The sequence below is a fragment of the Malaclemys terrapin genome, chromosome 1 (genome assembly GCF_027887155.1).
Source record: "Malaclemys terrapin pileata isolate rMalTer1 chromosome 1, rMalTer1.hap1, whole genome shotgun sequence".
Taxonomy (NCBI): domain Eukaryota; kingdom Metazoa; phylum Chordata; order Testudines; family Emydidae; genus Malaclemys; species Malaclemys terrapin.
This window is the reverse complement of record NC_071505.1, coordinates 171830698-171849746: the sequence shown is the minus strand read 5'-3', so window position 1 is coordinate 171849746 and position 19049 is coordinate 171830698.

The following is a 19049-nucleotide window of genomic DNA, read 5'->3' as shown; positions in this document are numbered from 1 at the left end:
CAAAGCAGAGCAAACCGTCTTCAGCCCCTGAGCCTCCTGGTTGGGGCAGGCAATAGCAGTACATGGGCTGTGACCCTTTAGACAGGCTGGAAAAAAAAAAACAACAACCAGGCTACAACCCCAGGGCAGGGCCAACAATCAGTTTGAGTGTAGCCCCCAATAGCCACACCTCCTGGCAAGTGTGGGGGACGTAGGGGAACTCATGCCCATCCTACTCCACGGGGTTCTGACCCAAGGTCCAATGAAGCCAGGAAATTCCCATTTAAGGGTTCATGCATTGGCTTCTAATACATTCCCTGGGTCATTTCCTACCACAAGTCTCATCTCATGCATCTCCTCAGCTGGCAGTGGTTTAGCATCCCCATCAGTCTCTGCAATTGGCTGGTCATCCACAGCATAGTCCAGGTCCGTGGTTCCCACTGCTTGGAGAGTTGCAGGTGCCTCTGCAAGAAGCCGGCAGCACATATCCTTCCTCCTTGTCAGCCAGCCCAGGCAGAGCTGGGCTGCCTCCTTTTATCTGTCCCTTCCACTTGAAGGATGCACCAAAGAGGCGAGGGGATGTGGTCTCTTGGGCCCACAGTGATTGCACAGGCCCCGTTGGCCCAGTTCAGGGTACACCCCATCACAAGTGGGTTACTCCAATATTGGTTATGTCCCCAGAGGGGTTTTAAATAAATAAATGAAAGAAAGAAAGTTTTCCATTCTTGCCTCCTCCTATATACTGTTTAAATTAAAGGAAAACATATAGAATGTTGTTTCCACTTAATACACTTCTAAAGCCTATCACCTGAAGTTAACAAAGTTAACCCCCATAAGATTATCAGTACAGTGTCCCATTGTCTTGATTTCCAGCATGATCAATTTTATATATTTATAACACAGAGAAACAAAGATTACTGTTCCAAAAAGAGGAGCACATTTACCCAAGATACAGAATGATGGCAAAGAAGTGTCATTCCCCACCCTCAATTCTTGGCTGGAATAGCAATGTTAAATTGCCGAAGATACAAATATAGCACATCATATTGATCTAGTCTGGGCTGTTTCTATGACCAGGTTATAGATATCCCCTAAGGTCCCCTCTTCTAAAGCTGTTTCTGACTCTCCTCCCTGTTAGAACGTGTTTTAACGCCACCAGAACTACTACTACTTAAAGCTTTGGCTTCCATTAAAATGTGCAGAGTGTCTGTGGTGCACTGTGTACCAAATAGTTTCAATCTTAGAAACAGAAAAACTCCATAGACCCATATCAAACATTAAGAAAAATACAGATGTAAAACTGCCCATTTGTCCTTTTTGGTTGTTAATACTGAAATACGGTGCACTGGGGAATCCCAGCACCATGCCAGCAGGGGATGCTGTGGGCTTTGCTGCTACTATTCTATCATTGGTGAGCGGGTGCTGTTAAAAGGAGTCTTTATTCAAAGAGGAGTGAATGAGATCTGAGCTGTCTGAGACAGACTGCAGCCCATTTGAAGGCAAAGGATGGTAAGAAGAGGAGACCCAGTCTGCCCAAACAGGAGAAGATGTGGGCCTCCCATCAGCTCTGCAGGGGTGGGTAGCCTCTGCCAACTCAAGCAGAATTAGGGACATAGAGTGTAGCATAGCATGGGTGGAAAACCAAAATGTTCCCATGCAGGGCTATGTCTAGGGCCCCACGTTATGTGAATCCAGTCCTGAATCTGAGGCGTCTCCCCTACCCAAGTTGTCAGAGTTGGAAGGATAATCACATTTAGAGTCAGAAACTTACTCTTGTGGCTTACTCACATTGTGCCTCTGGAGCTGCTGGAGGAGGATTCATACCCAGGTTTCTTACTACTCTTTGTATTTTCCTAAAGAAAAATATATTTTCTGTAGGTTTTTTTTAATTTTAAATAAACTCTAGTGCATGTTCTAGATGAGGATTTGCTTTTTGGTTAAATAACAGTCAAAAAAATAAGTTCTCCCTTGCCTACTTAAATTGGTTTATCAAACCTAATCCAACCCCCAGGCATTTAAATGACCATCGCTAGTTATTGGTACATCAAGTTTTCATTTCAAATCTGAGGTACGTGTGCAGCCTTTCTACCATATAATTTAAAATGCATATTTTCAATGACAAGTATGCAAGGCTTGTACATGAACCTAGCCCTGTGTATGAAATTTGGGTCATTTCACATTACTTTAAATGTCAAGGTAACAGAAGTAGGAGGCCAAAGTGAATTGTTCACTAGGCACTAATTGCTATAATGAAGTAACCCAAACATCACATTGTGTAATGCTGTCATACCACAGCTTTTATAACAGAGGTCCAAGTTTTCTTTTTTTAACTTTAAATGTTTTAGAGTTGCTAAGAATTTTCTGGTGCAATTTTTTGTTCTTCATTTCTAAAACAAGTCAGAGAATGTTAGTGCTGAACATATGTTAATATCTGGCTAAGAATCACTGCAGCAAAATATAATTTTTTAGCAGCAAAAAGGCTTCTGAACACTGTATTTGACAGAACATGTTAGTTTATCTTAAAAAACAAAAACAAAAACAAAAACAAAAAAAACCACACTTTCCCAAATTTAGCCACATTGATCTATGTAACCAATTCAACAAAAGTTTAAATGCTTGGCCACTGCACTAGATACAAATACAAGTGCAAACCTTTACACATGAGAGTAGCTTCATATATATGAGTAAACCCATTAGAGTTAATTGGACTACTCATATGAGTAAAGTTACACACCTGTTTAAGTTTTTGCAGGAGTTGGACTTCAATTTGTATATTTGGTAGGTGCATTTGGTATCAATCAAAAACACTCCTAATGACTTAAGTAGATTTTGATTTTTGTCTAGTTTTCAAAACATGTTATTCTTAGAAGATGAAAAGTTGAAACCCATTCTATGCTTCCTGCCGGTATTTTGCCTGATCAGTTATGAATCAAAGGAATAACAGGGGTGTGGGAAGTATTCAATAAAAACAATAGTAGGGTGTCCAAATTTTTCCATTGAAACACTTTGTAAGTGGAAAATGGCTTTTTGAAAAAAATCCATTTTTTTGTGGAAAACATTTCACATAATTTGTTTAGTTTTAATCAAAAATGGATATTTCAGCTACTAAAACTGCATTGACTGTGATGCACTATGGCCATAGGACTCACATGTGCATTGTAGTGGTACAATCAGAGTGGACACCACAATGCATCATGGGAGATTTAATCCTGTCAGGTCCAGCCCATAGAAGAGAAAGGGAACATGAGGCACCTGAATTGCAATTCTTCTCATGCGCTGTAGCAGTTCAGATAAATACATATTGTCAAACTGAACTAAAGTAAAACAAACTGAATTTTTTTAGGTTTAGGCAACCCAACCTAAAATGAAATATTTTGTTTCTCTTTTTTCCCTTGATGTAATAGGCACTCACACAATTAGGAGAACAAAAGGGTTTCATTCATAACATTGGGATAAATTTTAGTATTAGAATAATCTTTTCATTGCAATAAAATTCTGGTAGCAGAAGTTAATAAATACACTCATATGTTGAAGTGAGAGAATCAAACATGAAAATTCAGAGATTTAGACTAATTGATGTAACTTGGCACATCAGGGATTCACTGCCACACCAATTTCTTTTCTGGTATTCGAATCTGACAGGCCATAGCATCACTTTATGTTAAGTGTGTCTCCTTGTCCCAGAGTAGTACTAATGATTCAGAATATTTTGATAGCTCCATTAAACCACTATCAATTCAGTTAGCTTGGTAAGCATGGGATCCCATACCAATTGTCAGTGGCTTAATAGAACCCCCAAAATATTCTGAACCATTAGGGTTATTCTAGGACAAGAGTGCAAATCTAAAGTGATGTCATGGTGTGGCAAGGCTTACAAATAGAAACAACTCTGTGGCAGTTCAAACAGCCAGGCTGTTACACTGTTACTGATAAGACAGCTTCCAGGAAATATTAATCCCAAGAAAGATACCACAGCACTGGACAGTCAGCATCTCTAATTGTGTAAACATCATGCCATGGTGTTCTAAGGAGGCACGCCAGAGAACAGTGATAATAGTATGCCTTTCCTGCAACAGGTTTAACATAGGATATGCACAAACCTTTCTGAATCCATTTGAGCCACTGTTGAATACGTTTCAGAGTTGTAGCCATGTTAATCTTTATCAACAAAAAGAATGAGGAGTACTTGTGGCACCTTAGAGACAGTACTCCTTGTTCTTTTTGTTGAATGTGTGCTTTACATGCGCCATCTAGGAAAGCTTCTTTCCTATGAAAAATGCATTGTCATATGGGAGTACGAGCTAAAAGTTAGAGAACAGACTTTTGGGTATGTCTACACTGTGATAAAACAACAAAACTGTGGCACCAAGTCTCAAAATCCAGGTCTTCTGACTTGGGCTCACAGGGCTGGATTGCAAGCCTAGAAATTTCAGTGTAGACATTCGGGCTCAGGCTGGAGGGCAGGCTTGAGGCAGGGTCTCAAAGCTCAGGCTCCATCCCAAGCCCAAACATCTACATTGCAGTTTTATAGATTTACAGCCCAAGCCCTGAAAGCTCAAGTCAGCTGAACAGTTGTGCCACAGGTTTTTTATTGCAATGTAGACATACCCTCAGTGTCTGGATCCTGGGTTCTATTCCTACCTGACACTGATGCTCTGTAACCATATGCTAATCAGTTAACTTCACCATTCCTAACTTTCTTAAGCAATAATATTTTCCTCCCTCTCAGGAAAAAAGCAAGTCAATTAATGAGCAAATTTTCTTTTGATTACAAAAACTGTGTTTATTCCTTTCTCGTCAAAAACTCAAATGTAAAATGAACCTTTTTCTTCTTAAAATAAACAAGAATTACAATATAATGACCCAGTCCTTCATTATCAATATTTTAATTGGAAGAGTCTACGTTGCTTTGTCAAGACAGTCTTAATAAAGTTCCCCTACCCTCACCACCTTGCAGCTTTTGATTCACATACATTTTCTATCTTGCATAGTGGCATATTGATCACTAGTATTTCTTTCAGGTGTCAAAAACAAACATAGAAAATCTGTTCTAACAAACTTCTGACACATTGCAAGTTTGATTATACTCAAAGGTGAGAGCAGACACTGAAATGAGCAGAAAGCAACAAAATAATTTCAAAGTTGTTTGCAAACTAATACACGTGCTTCAGAATTCCTTATTATTTCAATCAAAAAAGCAATTTTCTGATGCAAAGCTCTAAAAACACAAGAGAAATAGCTATCTATATTATTAGGACAAACTTAAAAGAAATCTTTCAAATATAACCAAGGAGAAAAATTACAATAAAGTGTAAAATTTGATTGAAGCAACCAATGTAGCTTCCTGTCAATGATAAACCAGACCAAGAAAGATAAGAAAATAGATAAATAAAATATTGTTCTATCATCTGGAACATTAGGGGGCATATATTGTGCATATTTAATTGTGAAGCTAAAATATTAAGTCACTACTAGAGAAAAATTAATGTTGATCCGATCTTTGTGCCTTCAAGTATCTATGGATTCAGACTAACAAACTGAGCTAGCATTAAACAAAAAAAACAAAAAAATCAGTTTGAAAGAGCTGAAGAAAATGTTTGGCAAACTGGTTTGATTAGTGTAATGTGATCCAATTAATGCACCCCACAAAGGACTAGGAACTAATAATACCAATACCAAACACAACAGAAAAATATCTTTCAAATGGCTATTTTCAGCAGACTATTAACAACATAACATTCAGCTGAAATGTAACAGACCAGATGCCGGTGTTTGAATATTGCAAATAAAATACATAGCTTTGCTATTATAAAGGTAGCATAAATTTAATCTATATGCAACTTACTACCTCCACGTAGCATTGGTTCTCAGTGGGTCCTTTCAATTATTATTAATTATTATTTAAATTATTATTGAAAGACCTTCAAATTCAGAGGGCTGCAAATGCTTAGGCCTGTAGACCTAGAAGCTGCATTTAAATTCCAAGTTCAATCAGAAATGGTAACTACAGTTCCCAAGTGTACAGAGCTTCCCACAGTGGATAAAATCTTGGCTGTGCTGAAATCAATGGGGGAAAAAAAAAAAATCTCCCACTGATTTCCACGGAGCCAGTATTTCATCTCTTAAGTCACACGGGTTTCACCAGTGGAACTAGGAACAGCACTAAATCAAAAAGCTCAGTTTTCTGCTTTCATCAGGACAAGCTGTCTTGTGATTGGACTTGATAAATCTTGTTTTGGAATTCCTCATGTTTACAGAACAAAATTCTAGTGTAATAATTGGGTCTGTAAGTTTACCCTAATTGTGAGCCTAACTGTGAAAAGCGAGTGAAAGTCTGTAAAATGTCACAATAACCTATAACACATATTGATAGGAATTGTTTTAAAGGGCAGCAGAAAGACTGAATTAGTACAAACAAAAAGGCCTCTGATGCAACTCAAGGTCTGTATTAAGATCATGTAAACAAGAGAAGTGTGGGACCGGAAATTAATGAACCAAAATTGGTTCGTCAGAAACTAAAGCACATCCTCTCATTATTCTGTTCATTTTCTGCCCCTCACTCGCCTTTGGGGTGATTAAAAGAAAAGACTTTGGGGGGAAATTAGGAGAGAAGTGAATGCAACAATTTCTGACTGAAAGAAGGGGAAGGATTGAGCTTCACCATCATGGCTGCCATGCTCACCTTCTCCTGGGATTCCAGGATCAACTATAACACCATTGAGCCTCTGTTGTCCTGATCCTGAGAGGTACCCTGACCAGATCAGGACAGAGAGGGAGACCCAGTTGAAATTGCCACCTCCACCTGTTTGGCAAAAAGCCCAACCACTGCCTGGGAAGTGAAGTGCAGACACAGACACACACACACACACCCTTTCCCTTCCTCACCTTATCACTTCTCTTTCCTATCCCACTTGTTTTTCCTCCTGTTTAATAAGAGTCTGGCTCAGCTGGCCAAGTCTGTATATATTGCAACATTGCTGTATGCCAGAGAGGCAAATAAAAGCAGTGCTCTAAACAGCTGAACACTGGCGTATGTTTTCCAGATTTCACAAGGTACATCTACACAGCAAGCAGGATCCTGCAGCAGTGAGTCACAGAGGCCAGGTTTGGGCTGGAGCTAGAGCTTGTACTTGTGCTCTAAAGCCTGGGGATGGGTTTCAGACCCCAAGCTCTAAGCTGCAACACCTTACACTGCTATTTTTAGCACCATAGCATGAGCCTCACAAGCCTGCAGTTGTAGATCTGAGCTGTGAGACTTGCTGCTCTGGGTTTTAAAATATAGTGTAGATGTACCCACAGTGGCTAATAAGACCAGGTGCCATGCCTGTGTTTCTCCAGCAGGGAGGTTGCAAGGGAGAGTCAACTCCAGAAACAGAAGCTGCATTTTCTCATTTTGCTGTTCTTTTCTTTCCCCTTTTGAGTGAGTGAGTGAGTGAGTCTGTCTTCTTCAAGGAACTAGGATTGGACTTCAACAACAATAGCAACAACAACAGCTCCAGCCCATCTCAACAAATTTTGTCTCTTTTTTCCAGAAAGGACAGTTACCACCATTTTTAATATCTCCAAAAAGACTGTCAAACAAGGGTTTTCCTTATAAAAACGCTTTACAGCTAAAGTGCAGGAGAAAAAAGGATGTTGCTAAAATGAAAGCCTTACTTAATATTTACCTTTCAGATCTTTTAACTGTTGTTCCTTCTTTCTGTAACTTTATTGAAGTGTTTAAAATATTGTTAATGGTTTGTTTGCCATGGGATTAGGCAGGCTCAGGTTTCTGCAAACCAAACCCCAAATCTTTTTAATACTGTTCAGCATGGGACAGTGCTAGGGAAATGTTAACACCTTTAACTCATCTGGCCCATTTACAGCTGTGGTCCTTTGAAAATGATGTGTTTTTTTCCGGTTATGTGTAAAGAGCTTCCTCTATTACTGCTAGTGCTGCAGATACTGTGAAGCACATATTTGAGTGTGGTCTAATAAGTAAGGAACTCTGGCCAAAGAATGAAAATACTTTTCAGTTGAAGGTTGAACAAGTACTAGCCAAACACATTAAGGCACAAAAAAATTCACAGATCTGCACTTTTATATTTGCGTGAACCCAAGGCTCAGAGAGCTGGCAGGCAGGGAAACCTGAATTAGCAAATATACTTACGACTTATCAATGTGGCAGTTTTGTAAAAGGCAAACAAAAATAAATCAAAGCCTCTCTCCATTCTTTTTCACTAGCTAGAAAAAGATAGTGATTTTGTAGTGTTGCCAACTTTCACAATTTTGTTCACAATTCTTGGCATATTTGGTATTTTTCTTATATGTGCAGGTCCTGGACTCATGAATTTCCATTTTCATTTTTTAAAACAAAGGTCTTAGCTCCTCAACGTTTGCTGGTAAATCCTTGAAAGTGTGAACCCTACTGCTCAAAAAGCATAAAGCAAATAAAAAAATCATAATGTACTTTTTTTTCAAACGTCCATGATTTTTTTTTACACCTGGGGAATGGCAACACTGAAGAAAATCTTTTTAAAATGTGTAATATAGGAGGATCGTGATAGGTTATTTGCCTTAGGAACTAGAATTGTGGATCTCAACTAAATGAATGTCCTGACCACACTAAAACTTTTAACCAAACTTGTTACCAGTTAGTGTCATAGCTGGCCCTAAATATGGTTGCATCCACATACAAAATGGCTAGTATTTAATAATAAACTGACCCCTAACGGTGTTTTGCCTTTGCAAAAGGCCAAGTGTCATAGTCATCTTTTTGTTACCAGTTTGCAATACTGTTACATGTGTGTGTGTGAGATCAGGCTCTGAAAACTTTCACCCAAATCCTGCTGGTTTGAATTGTGTGAATTAAACCTGAAATAAGTGAGTTTTGAGTGGTTTAGGAGTTTACTAAGAATATTTCTTGCAGTTCTAATTGAAATCCTCATGCACTGGGCACTTTTTAAGGTAGTTCAATCTTCATAAACCATTTGTTCAACCCAGATAGTGCCACAAGAAATCTGGTTAATCCATACATTAAACTGACAGTGCAAACAGTATAGTATAAAATGGATTTATGGGTATGTCCATAAGGCTTTAGACCTTTCTTCTGCTAGACATACCTGTTTGTTGCATGGCTAGCATGCTCAGTGAAATATTGAACTTGGATTTTTCTCTCCCTAAAAATCTGTACTCTGTTTCTAGCTTCCTACATTTTCAGCTTTATAATTCTCTTCTAGTCATGAGCAAGGTATTTATAGTTTAGTAAACCTGATGGATTTTTCTGACTCCTCAGATGGGCTTAGATCTGTCAGCTTTATTATTACTGCCAGGGCTACTGCCAGACATCTTCAACACTCCAAAAATGGTTTGCATTGAAAAGTGGCAGTGCAAACTCCATTTAATGTGATAATTTGCATTAGGGATCAGTAATGACCAAATGTTTGTCATCTAATGTCCCTGTAAATATATGCAGAAGTATAGATTTGTTATGCTACGTCTACTGGCATCAAACCTTTTCCACCTTTCGAAGTCAGATTAAGAATATACTCTAATTATAAATTGCCATTTTATACTGTATTTTCAAAAATATGACACCCATCCTACAGAATCAGTACCAGATCTTTTCATATGCTATTCATCTATTCATTTACTTTCAGCAGAAATGAACTGTAATGAAAGTATCAGAATCATTATTATTTTATTTTTACCCCAGGCTCAGCAAAAGATGAGTATATTGATTATACAATCATAGGCTTGAATGTTGAGAGAGTTATTAAAGGGCTAGATGAAAATAATATTGGAAGTGTTACTAAAACAAAAACACTCCAAAGATGAAATACTAAAGTGCTAAGAACAAAGAAGTGACAGAATTGGGTTAGAAACCCACTGTGTGCTACAGCAAGAGATATCACTGATCTTTGTGCTAACATTGAGTATTCACATTTAGATCGATTAACTGCCATAATGCATACAAACAAAGGCAACAAGAACAAGAAAAAAAGTACCTTGGCCTTACACTTTTTTCTTTGCACATTAAATAAAATGGATATATTTATTAGGGAACTTTAAGGAGATTCAAAGTTTCTAACTTGATTGTTCAAGTGCTTTAAAGACTGTTGAAATGTCTAGTTCTAAATCACATGCATTCATATCACTGTTAGCTGATATGAATGCAAGTGGAAAATGTAATTTTTTTGGTGGCTGGTTTCATCATGTTCTGTCGTATAGAAACTGTGGGAGTGTCTCTTTTCTAGACATGTTTACAGTGTCTTCAAATCATGAAAATAATCTTAAACAGCAGAACGATATGTCTACTGTGTAGACTGGCCATATTTAACTCTTCAGTAAGTAGTAAGTTATTCAGTAGTAAGTTATTCAGAATTACACTTTGTATTAAAAATCTCCAGTCTGATTTTTTGGGATTTAAAATGTGTATCCCTGCTCCTAACTTTTTCTCCGCCTGAGACTTTCATCATCCCGTGCTTACTTTATTCTCCTCTTCAGTACAGAGATGGGAGAAATTACTCAGCCAAAATGTTGTGGTTTTTTTGACAAAAAAATTGAGACTTGGGTCAACCAAATAATTTCATGAATTTCTATCAACTTTGGTGAATTGATTTGCTCAAAAAAAGGGGGGTGGGTCATGTCAGTGACCCATTTCAACGTTTCCCAAAACATTTTGATTTTTAGGACTAGATTCACATGGCAATTTAGGTGTCATTCACAAAACTGAGAAGGAGGAATAGGAGTGGAGGTGGTATCCCGCTCAGTAGCTAGGGATGTGGAAGAGGTCATAACCACCAGGCTATTGGCCATTATGGCGTGAAGCACTCTCAATTTCTCCTGTTGAAGCTGTTCCACTTTGTATAAAATGCTTGAATAGTCACTGGGCCAGAGAAAGTGTGAGAATGATTTTTCCGGACCCCACTCCAATGAATATTTAATTATTTACCATCTCCAAATTCGGTTTGAGTCTTCCGGTTCATCTACAAATTTCATCCTTTTCTGTTTATTGTTTGTCCATGCATTAGTCATGTCTCACTTTAAATACAGGTACATTTCCTTTCCTCTGGTCTCCCAATTTCTCACTTCCATGCCTCTTCCAATCTACTCAAAACATTTCTATCAAAATTATTATGTTGTTCTTTCCTCACATGTTACACTATCTTCAAATCCCATAATTAATTTCCCTTCATCTTCATCAAGTTTGAAGTTCTTGGGAGAAATCCAGGCCCCACTGAAGTCAATGGGAGTTTTGCCACTAATTTCAATGGGTTAAATCCTAACCCCCTTGTCTTTATCTACACAACTCTGCCCCCGTGTCGTCTTTCTAATTTCTTCTATATACTCTCTCACTACCTACACCTCTTCCAAGCCCCCTATCTGTTCCTTTTGTCTCCTGCTCTTAACATACATTTTAAGGCCTAAATTGTGTTGACTGTAGATTCATTAAAAATAGAGAAGAGACATTGGAAACATCATTGTTTGACCTTCAAGCTACATATCATCTATTTTTATGCGAAATGTACATGTAGGCATGACAGGCCATGAAGTAGGGGGCACCCAAGCCATGGCCTGACCACATGTATCCAGGTATAAACAGACGCACATGTCATGGCGGGGACTATACTACGGCCAACACCCAGGTCCCACTCTGGATGCGCAGCATGCCACACGTTCACCTGCCAAACCATGGCAGGTTCTCTTTGCACTGGGGATTGACCAGGAAGTGGGACAGAACCATCACCTGAAGGTGAGACTCCTCAGCAGGAAGGGGTAAAGTAAGTAGCAGGGTGAGTGAGGCAGGAGGTCCTGTGAGAGGATCATGAGGGCTGAAGCTCCTGGGAGAAGGTAGGTTTAGGAGTCCATGTGTTCGGGGAGATCACCTGAGAGGGGAAGAGGTGGATCAGGCAGGGGAAAGAGTCTATCCCTCCCCCACAAAACACTTTACATTGTGCTCTGCAGCCCCTGGAACGCATAAATATATGTTTGCATTGAACATCCTATGTCTAATTTAGATTGCAAGATCCTTCTAGCAGTGACCATTGATTTCTTTTATGCATTTTACAGAGCCAAAACATTATCAGTGGTCAATAAATAAATAATTATTGTATCTCAGATCAGGCTGGGTTTCTACCTAAAGGATTCATATTATACCCAGTCTTCAGTCCTGTGTCTAAATGTGTGTGGGTGGAAATGGAGGAAGGGCGAAAAAGCTATTTGCCTATTAAATTTACAGCATAATGTACCGTAAAGTACAAGATAAACCTCATTTTTGCCAACAACATACATTACTGAAATGAGTTCTTGGCATGCTAAATATATAACACATTTAAGTGGAAACCAAAGTAGTGTAACAAGCGTACACTAAATTACACTGATTCAGCATACAGTTGCAGTACACAATGAGCGTATTGTTACTTGCACTGATTTGGTATTCAGAAAAAACTGTTGGGGATGGTGGAAGCATAAGTTAGACAGCGAAAGCCCTGATTTATCTCTTTCCTTCCTATTGGCTGCATTTTCTGCTATATTAATTTTGCCCACCTGCTGAATGCTAAATTGATGCATCTTGTATTTTGTACACTTTGTACATCCATTTTATGATCAGTTTAAACCCTGAATATGGCTTTCAAGGAAGTTGCAACATCCTGCCTGGTGCAGGTGAGTGTACTTAAATTATGGTCTCTAATGGCAGAATTATATAACTCTGTCATATTGTTAACATTAGCCAACAGTGGGCAAATGCTTACTTTGAAAGTACAGCCTATTGGAACACTTTGCAGTGAATGGTTGTATTTCAGAGGTAAATACAAATACATAATCTAACATTCCTAGATCACTGGCCAATAAGACATAATATTGGGGAAATATTTATCACCTCTCTCTCATTATTCCTTAATTAGTACTTTGCCCAATGCAGGAATAATTTATGTCCTTTTCACATATTCAGCCAACATTCAAGAAATAAATATTTGCCCATTGGTTTATCACATTTTCCACTGTTGTCCCACCTTGTGCTAGTGGGCCCTATGCTGTAGCGTCAAGTTGAATGCATCCTGAATGACAGGCTTAATCCTGAATTTTCTTTCATTTATACATTGAACACACACCCTGACATTTACTTTTAAATTAGGTTTACGTACTCAATATTCTGGGTTGTTTTTATAGTACTGTTATACAAAACAGGAAACTAACCTTGCATTGACCCAACATGGGGTTGTAATTTACTTGCTTTCAGTGTTACCCTGAGACCTCTTATTAACATTAGCTTTTGTACTGAATAATACTGGGAACCCCAGGCAAGGCATTTCAGTCCAGAATTCACAGGTACAACAGCTACCAGGATAGATTTCAAATGCATAAAAGCAGGGGGAAAATAAATTAGCTGCCTCAGAATAATCAGTTCACCATCAGAGACTCACACCTCCTTTTTTGTATATTTCCCATGAATAAAGTTAATTCTCCACAACTATAAGCAACACGCCCAGAGCCACAGAACTTAACTGTTTGAAACACACATTACAAATGCCTGAAAATCAGCTCAGGGTGCCTAAAATGGACAATCCCTTGTTCTATGACATAGTCACAACCTGTCAATTTACTCTATCAACCAATATATTCTTAGAATACTGATAAAAATTGGAGCTGGTAGAAAATCTGAATTTCCATTTTATGAGAAATTATAGTATTTCAAAATTTGTTTTCATTCCAAATTGAGATGATTTTTTTTCCCCCATGAAATGGAAGTTCCAAAATATTTCAATTTGGAAATATCAAAACATTTCATTTGGAAATTTTTGATAAAAATCTTTCTATGGTACCTATGATCCTACGACTCCCACGATGAACCATGGTAGCTCAACCAGAGGGGAAACGGCAGTGCATCATGGGATATGTAGGCCAGGCAGGCAAACCAACCCATTGTGTAGAATGGGGCATGAGGTAACTGAACTACAGGAAGAATCACAGCAGCTCAGGGAAACACAGATTAATATCCAACTGACCTGAAACAGAAAACAATTTGATTTGGTTTGACATAGACCTGACCCTAACTGAAATATTTTATTTCAATTTTATCAGTGGAAAATAGAAAAGATGCAATGAAATAAAAATTATCTAAAGGAAAAAATTGTATTTTGCAGACACTGAATTTTCTCTCAAAAATTAATTTTGACCATAATTCCCAACCATCACTAATAGAAATGCTTCCTATTGAAAAAAAATGGAGCTGTTAACATGGTAGTTTATTTAGCTTCCCCTGTCAGTTTTAGACCACAAAAATAAATGATGTCTTACTTGAACAGTATGGGTAACATTTTCAAAAGCAACTAATTGACTTAGGATCAACAGTCCTATTTTAAAATGTCACAGTGGCATTTAGGAACCAAAATTCACTACTGATTTTCAATGAGACTTAGGATCCTATGTGCTAAGTCCCTTACGGAAATGTGATTTGGTCTACTAAATCAGTTAGGTGCTTTTGAAAATTTTACCCTATATTTTTACCACAAAAAAAGAAAAGGCTTGAAGTTAAGATTATGACTATAATCTTAACTCTTTTATATAAAATACATAAGAATATTATTGTTAAAAGCCTGCTACTACTTCTGAGTAGTTCTATTGATATCAATGGGACTTTTAAAGTGACTAATGTTACATATGCATCTAAGTGTATGCAAGATCATGACCATCGCATCAAAACGGTAATCAGAATCCCTCCAGATCAAATGCAGCCCACCAACTATTTTCCACAGCAAATATACCATACATAAATCTTCTTTTCTGATGGATGAGAGCAGGACTTCCATTTTTTTATTTAATACTTTGAAAGAACATTTTAAGTATATAAAAAATGAGTGTATTGGGCCTATAGCTTATACATAATTTTTGTTCTACATAGTATTATGATTGCAAAAAAGATCCATTCTTCTCAGCTTTTCTAACTTTTTTTGAAGAACTGGATTCAATTGCCCTGAAAGATTTTGTAAAACTCAATGTGGAAACCATCTTCACCTGGAACTTTATTGGCATATAATTGTCTCTGATATTTCTGCCTTTGTTAGGAGATCTACTGTAATTCCTTTTTGTGATCTTAGAACAGTAGGGAGTTTGCAGTGTAGTTTAACCAAAAGTCTACTTTCTGGATATCTGAAAAAAAATGCTCTATTCCAGGTGTGGTTAGAGACTTAGTTCATATAAAGGGTGCAATATTCAAAAAGTTATATCTAAATATACTGACAATTGGTAGCTAAAATGCCTTACAAGGATTTAAGTTAAGAAATTCAATGATCTCCTTTTACATCATCCTTCCAACAATATTCCAGCTTTTTCTTACCTCTTCAGAATGTTGTTGAGAGAAATAAAAGAGCATAATGTTTTCGACTATACATAATACATGACATTTGAGCCTTGGCTATTTCTAACATAGGTTCCCCAAATAAAAATATCTCCTTTTCAATTCTGTGATTATTTTCTATCTAGTTCCCATCGGTATACAAATTTGGATTTTATTTTAAAATAACTTTCCATACATTCATCCATCTTTTTTATTTGTCCAGCCTGTTTTATTTTATTAGGATTTATTTATTTAAGATGGAGATTGTCCTCAAGTAGGAATCGGCATCTTTAGCTGTCTACCCAACAGCTGAACAGGAGTGTTCTTTAATGACATTTATCAGAGTTGATGTATTACTGAATAAAGCTAGAAATGGATCCCTTTGTTTCTGATTCTGCTTTTGCAGTTTGGATATTGCTATTGACTTGTGGATAGTGTGTTGGGGTGGGGGAAGAGATAACACGGCAAATGCTATTCTTGTCCATAGAAGACATGCATTCTTTCATGATAAATTGTAGGCCATTGTCTGTGACAAGGTCTCCTGGATTTCTATACCATGAAAGCATTCTTCAGGTAATATAGGACATTCTGTCTGGTAAAGCTGAGATTTCTTTTTAAGTATCTGAAAAAGCAATCAACTGCAACCAAGTACTTCTATCCATGTAACTCACAGATGTCAGTCCTTCAATCTTTTCCAGCATCTGTCTGGTAACTGAGTAAATATTAATAATTCTTTATCTAAGTAGACCAGGTTTCTTGACAGAACTCAGTTGGTTTTTTACAGTTGTTTGGATGTCTTTCACAAACTTTGCCAGCAAGTAGTCTTTTGTTCATTCACAACATTTAATAAATACTCAAACTGCCCTCAACAAAAAAGAATTGGATATAAAGTTGATGTTTGCAATTAGTTAGACAAATAGGTCACAGAATCACTTAGTACATTTTGCTCCAACTCTTTTGGGATAACCTCAACCTGTGAAGTCATCAGATTCTACTAGATTCTGTAATGAGTTTTTCAGTGAGAAAAAAGGTACACATCAAATATAGCATATTGTGACAGGGTCAGGCCAGATGGCTACAGGAGAGTGATAGAAGATAGATATGTTAGCCCCAGATTAAGCAAGTCCCTTTCCCCTGAGTAAGATAATGTGCTATTCTAGAACACTCTGGAAGTTGATGGAACCAATTAAGGCAGGCTAATTAGGACACCTGGAGCCAATTAACAAGCTACCAGAATCAATTACGGCAGGTGGGCTAATCAGGGCACCTGGTTTAAAATGTACCTCACTTCAGTTAGTGAGGAGCATGCGAGGAGCTGGGAGCAAGAAGCGCACAAGAAGCTGAGAGTGAGCAGGCGTACTGCTGGAGGACTGAGAAGTACAAGCGTTATCAGTCATCAGGAAGAAGGTCCTGTGGTGAGGACAAAGAAAGTGTTGGGAGGAGGCCATGGGGAAGTAGCTCAGGGAGTTGTAGCTGTCACGCAGCTGTTACAGGAGATACTATAGACAGCTGCAATCCACAGGGCCCTGGGCTGGAACCCAGAGTAGAGGGCAGGCCTGGATTCCCCACATCCCCTCAACTCCCTATTTGATATAAGAGGAGTTGATCTGGACTGTGGGTCCCTCCAGAGGGGAAGGTCTCTGGCCTGTCCCCCAACCCATTAGGTGGGCCAGCAGAATCTGCAGGGATTGTTCTTCTCGTTTTCCCAATGCTGGCCAGTGATGAGGTTAGCCAAGTGAACGGCAGATTTGTGCCACTAACAAAAGGAGCCAAACTGAGGACTGCCGTGAACCTCTGATGCAAGCAAATCTGCCAGAAAGCACAGAACCCACCAAGGCAGAGGAGGCACTTTATCACAATATTTATTCCAGACATTCCTTAAGAATGGTAGCACTTTTTGGATTTGCAAACTTTTGTAATCCTCATTTTCCTTCCTGGCTTACTCGGGAGCAAGCAACACTCACTTGGGCATCTGGTGTCGTTGACATTAAAGGAGATCCCAGTGGTGATGTTGGATAGGTGGGAATCCTCTTTACACCCCTCTGCTGCAGCCCCTTTACTCCTAAAGGAATTTAAAATTGGCGGGGCCTCTACCTAACAGGCCCCCATACACACACAATGGCATGCCTTGGGAACCTTCAGGAATAAACCCCTTCAAATAGTAACTAATAATAATAATAATTAATAAAAACAACACACACCACCTGTGGCCTGGGTCTAACTCAAATACTAATTATAAATAATATACATCCAATTTACTTAAATTAGAGTTAACACACCTTTACTTAACAATCGAAAGAAGTAGGGTATAAACAGACTAAGATTATATGTCACTATTAATTTAACTGCACAAGGGTTCAGTTGAATAAAATCAATTAATAAATACAGTATATAGTAATAAATTAAACTTATCTAACTGGCATTTACACTGTCACCATTTATCCCATCCATTTCAGAGTCCTAGACACTTGCTTGTATGGACAGGCTTGAAGATCTGAAGCTGGAGACAGCACTCTGCTCGTTCTGTTTATCAGTCCAGCCAAGGCAACAAGCTGCACAACCCCACTGAAGACTGGAGTTGGCCCCACCAAATGTCAGCAGCTCTGGGTCTTGGTTCGATGGAAAGATGACTCTGTTTCTCCTGAGACTCAGTCTCTCTGCTGTGCCCCTTCCCTTGCAAGTACTTTCCCCAAGTACTGTGAGTGAGGGTTACTGACAGTTCCTTCACTGCAGGCCCACCTCAGTCAGCTCTAGGCACAGCAATAGTCTCTCCCCTGGTTCCAGTGAAGCCACCAACCATCTCTGGAGCTCCCTGCTCAGTCAAAGCCCCAGCAGGCTCTCAACAGCAGTTAGCAGCAGCTCCTGGTATGGACAGAGCTCCACACCAGCAATCTCACTCCTCTCCCCAAAGTAGAACCCATCGCCTGCTCTCCCTTCACTCCCTGGAAGAGGATGTCTCTCACTCTTTTCCCAAGGCATCATGGGGTTGTGGTCTCTAAGGTGAATTGCCGCACACAGGCTCTTCCCAATGGGAACACTCCCAATGAAATTCAGGGGGCCCCCACTAGTAAAGGGTGCCTACACTTTTTTAGAGGTGATTTGATTGCAACAGTGAATCATGGGCTTTAAGGAACACAGATCTCCCAAAAGCTTCAGCTTCTTCAGCCATATGCAATATTTCTGTGTCAATCCTATTGCCCAAATAAAAATCCCAGAGTTCAGCTCAGGATCCAACCTGTATGCTGAAACTCATATTCAAAAGGTATTTAGACAGTATCTGAACTACAAGGGGTTTGCAAAGCATGTGCTCTACCTTCACGCTGTACATTAAGATGCATAGAAATATCATATGACTTATCACTGGCATATGACTTCTGTCCTTCTGGTTGATCCCGGTTTTGTGTAAATCAAAAGTTTCAAAGAACCCGATCCATACAACACATTTTCCTTTTTTCCCCACATGCCTATATTTCAACAAGGCACTCCTCAGTCTGAGCAGATTGAGTTTAGGATCAGTAAGTGTCCTGGAAAAGGATTCAGTTGGCTTCACCTGCCCCTCAAGACCTTGCAATAATATCACCTGTAATCCATATCTACAGGCATCAATACCTAAAGCAGATGACTTTCTGACATGATAGAAAGTAAGAAGTCTGTTCTTGTGTTATGGTACTGTAACAGGTGTTTTCATTTTTCAGGAGCTTATACAGATTTCTGAAGAGTTGGATAGGAGGTGCCTAGGTAGTCTAGATTC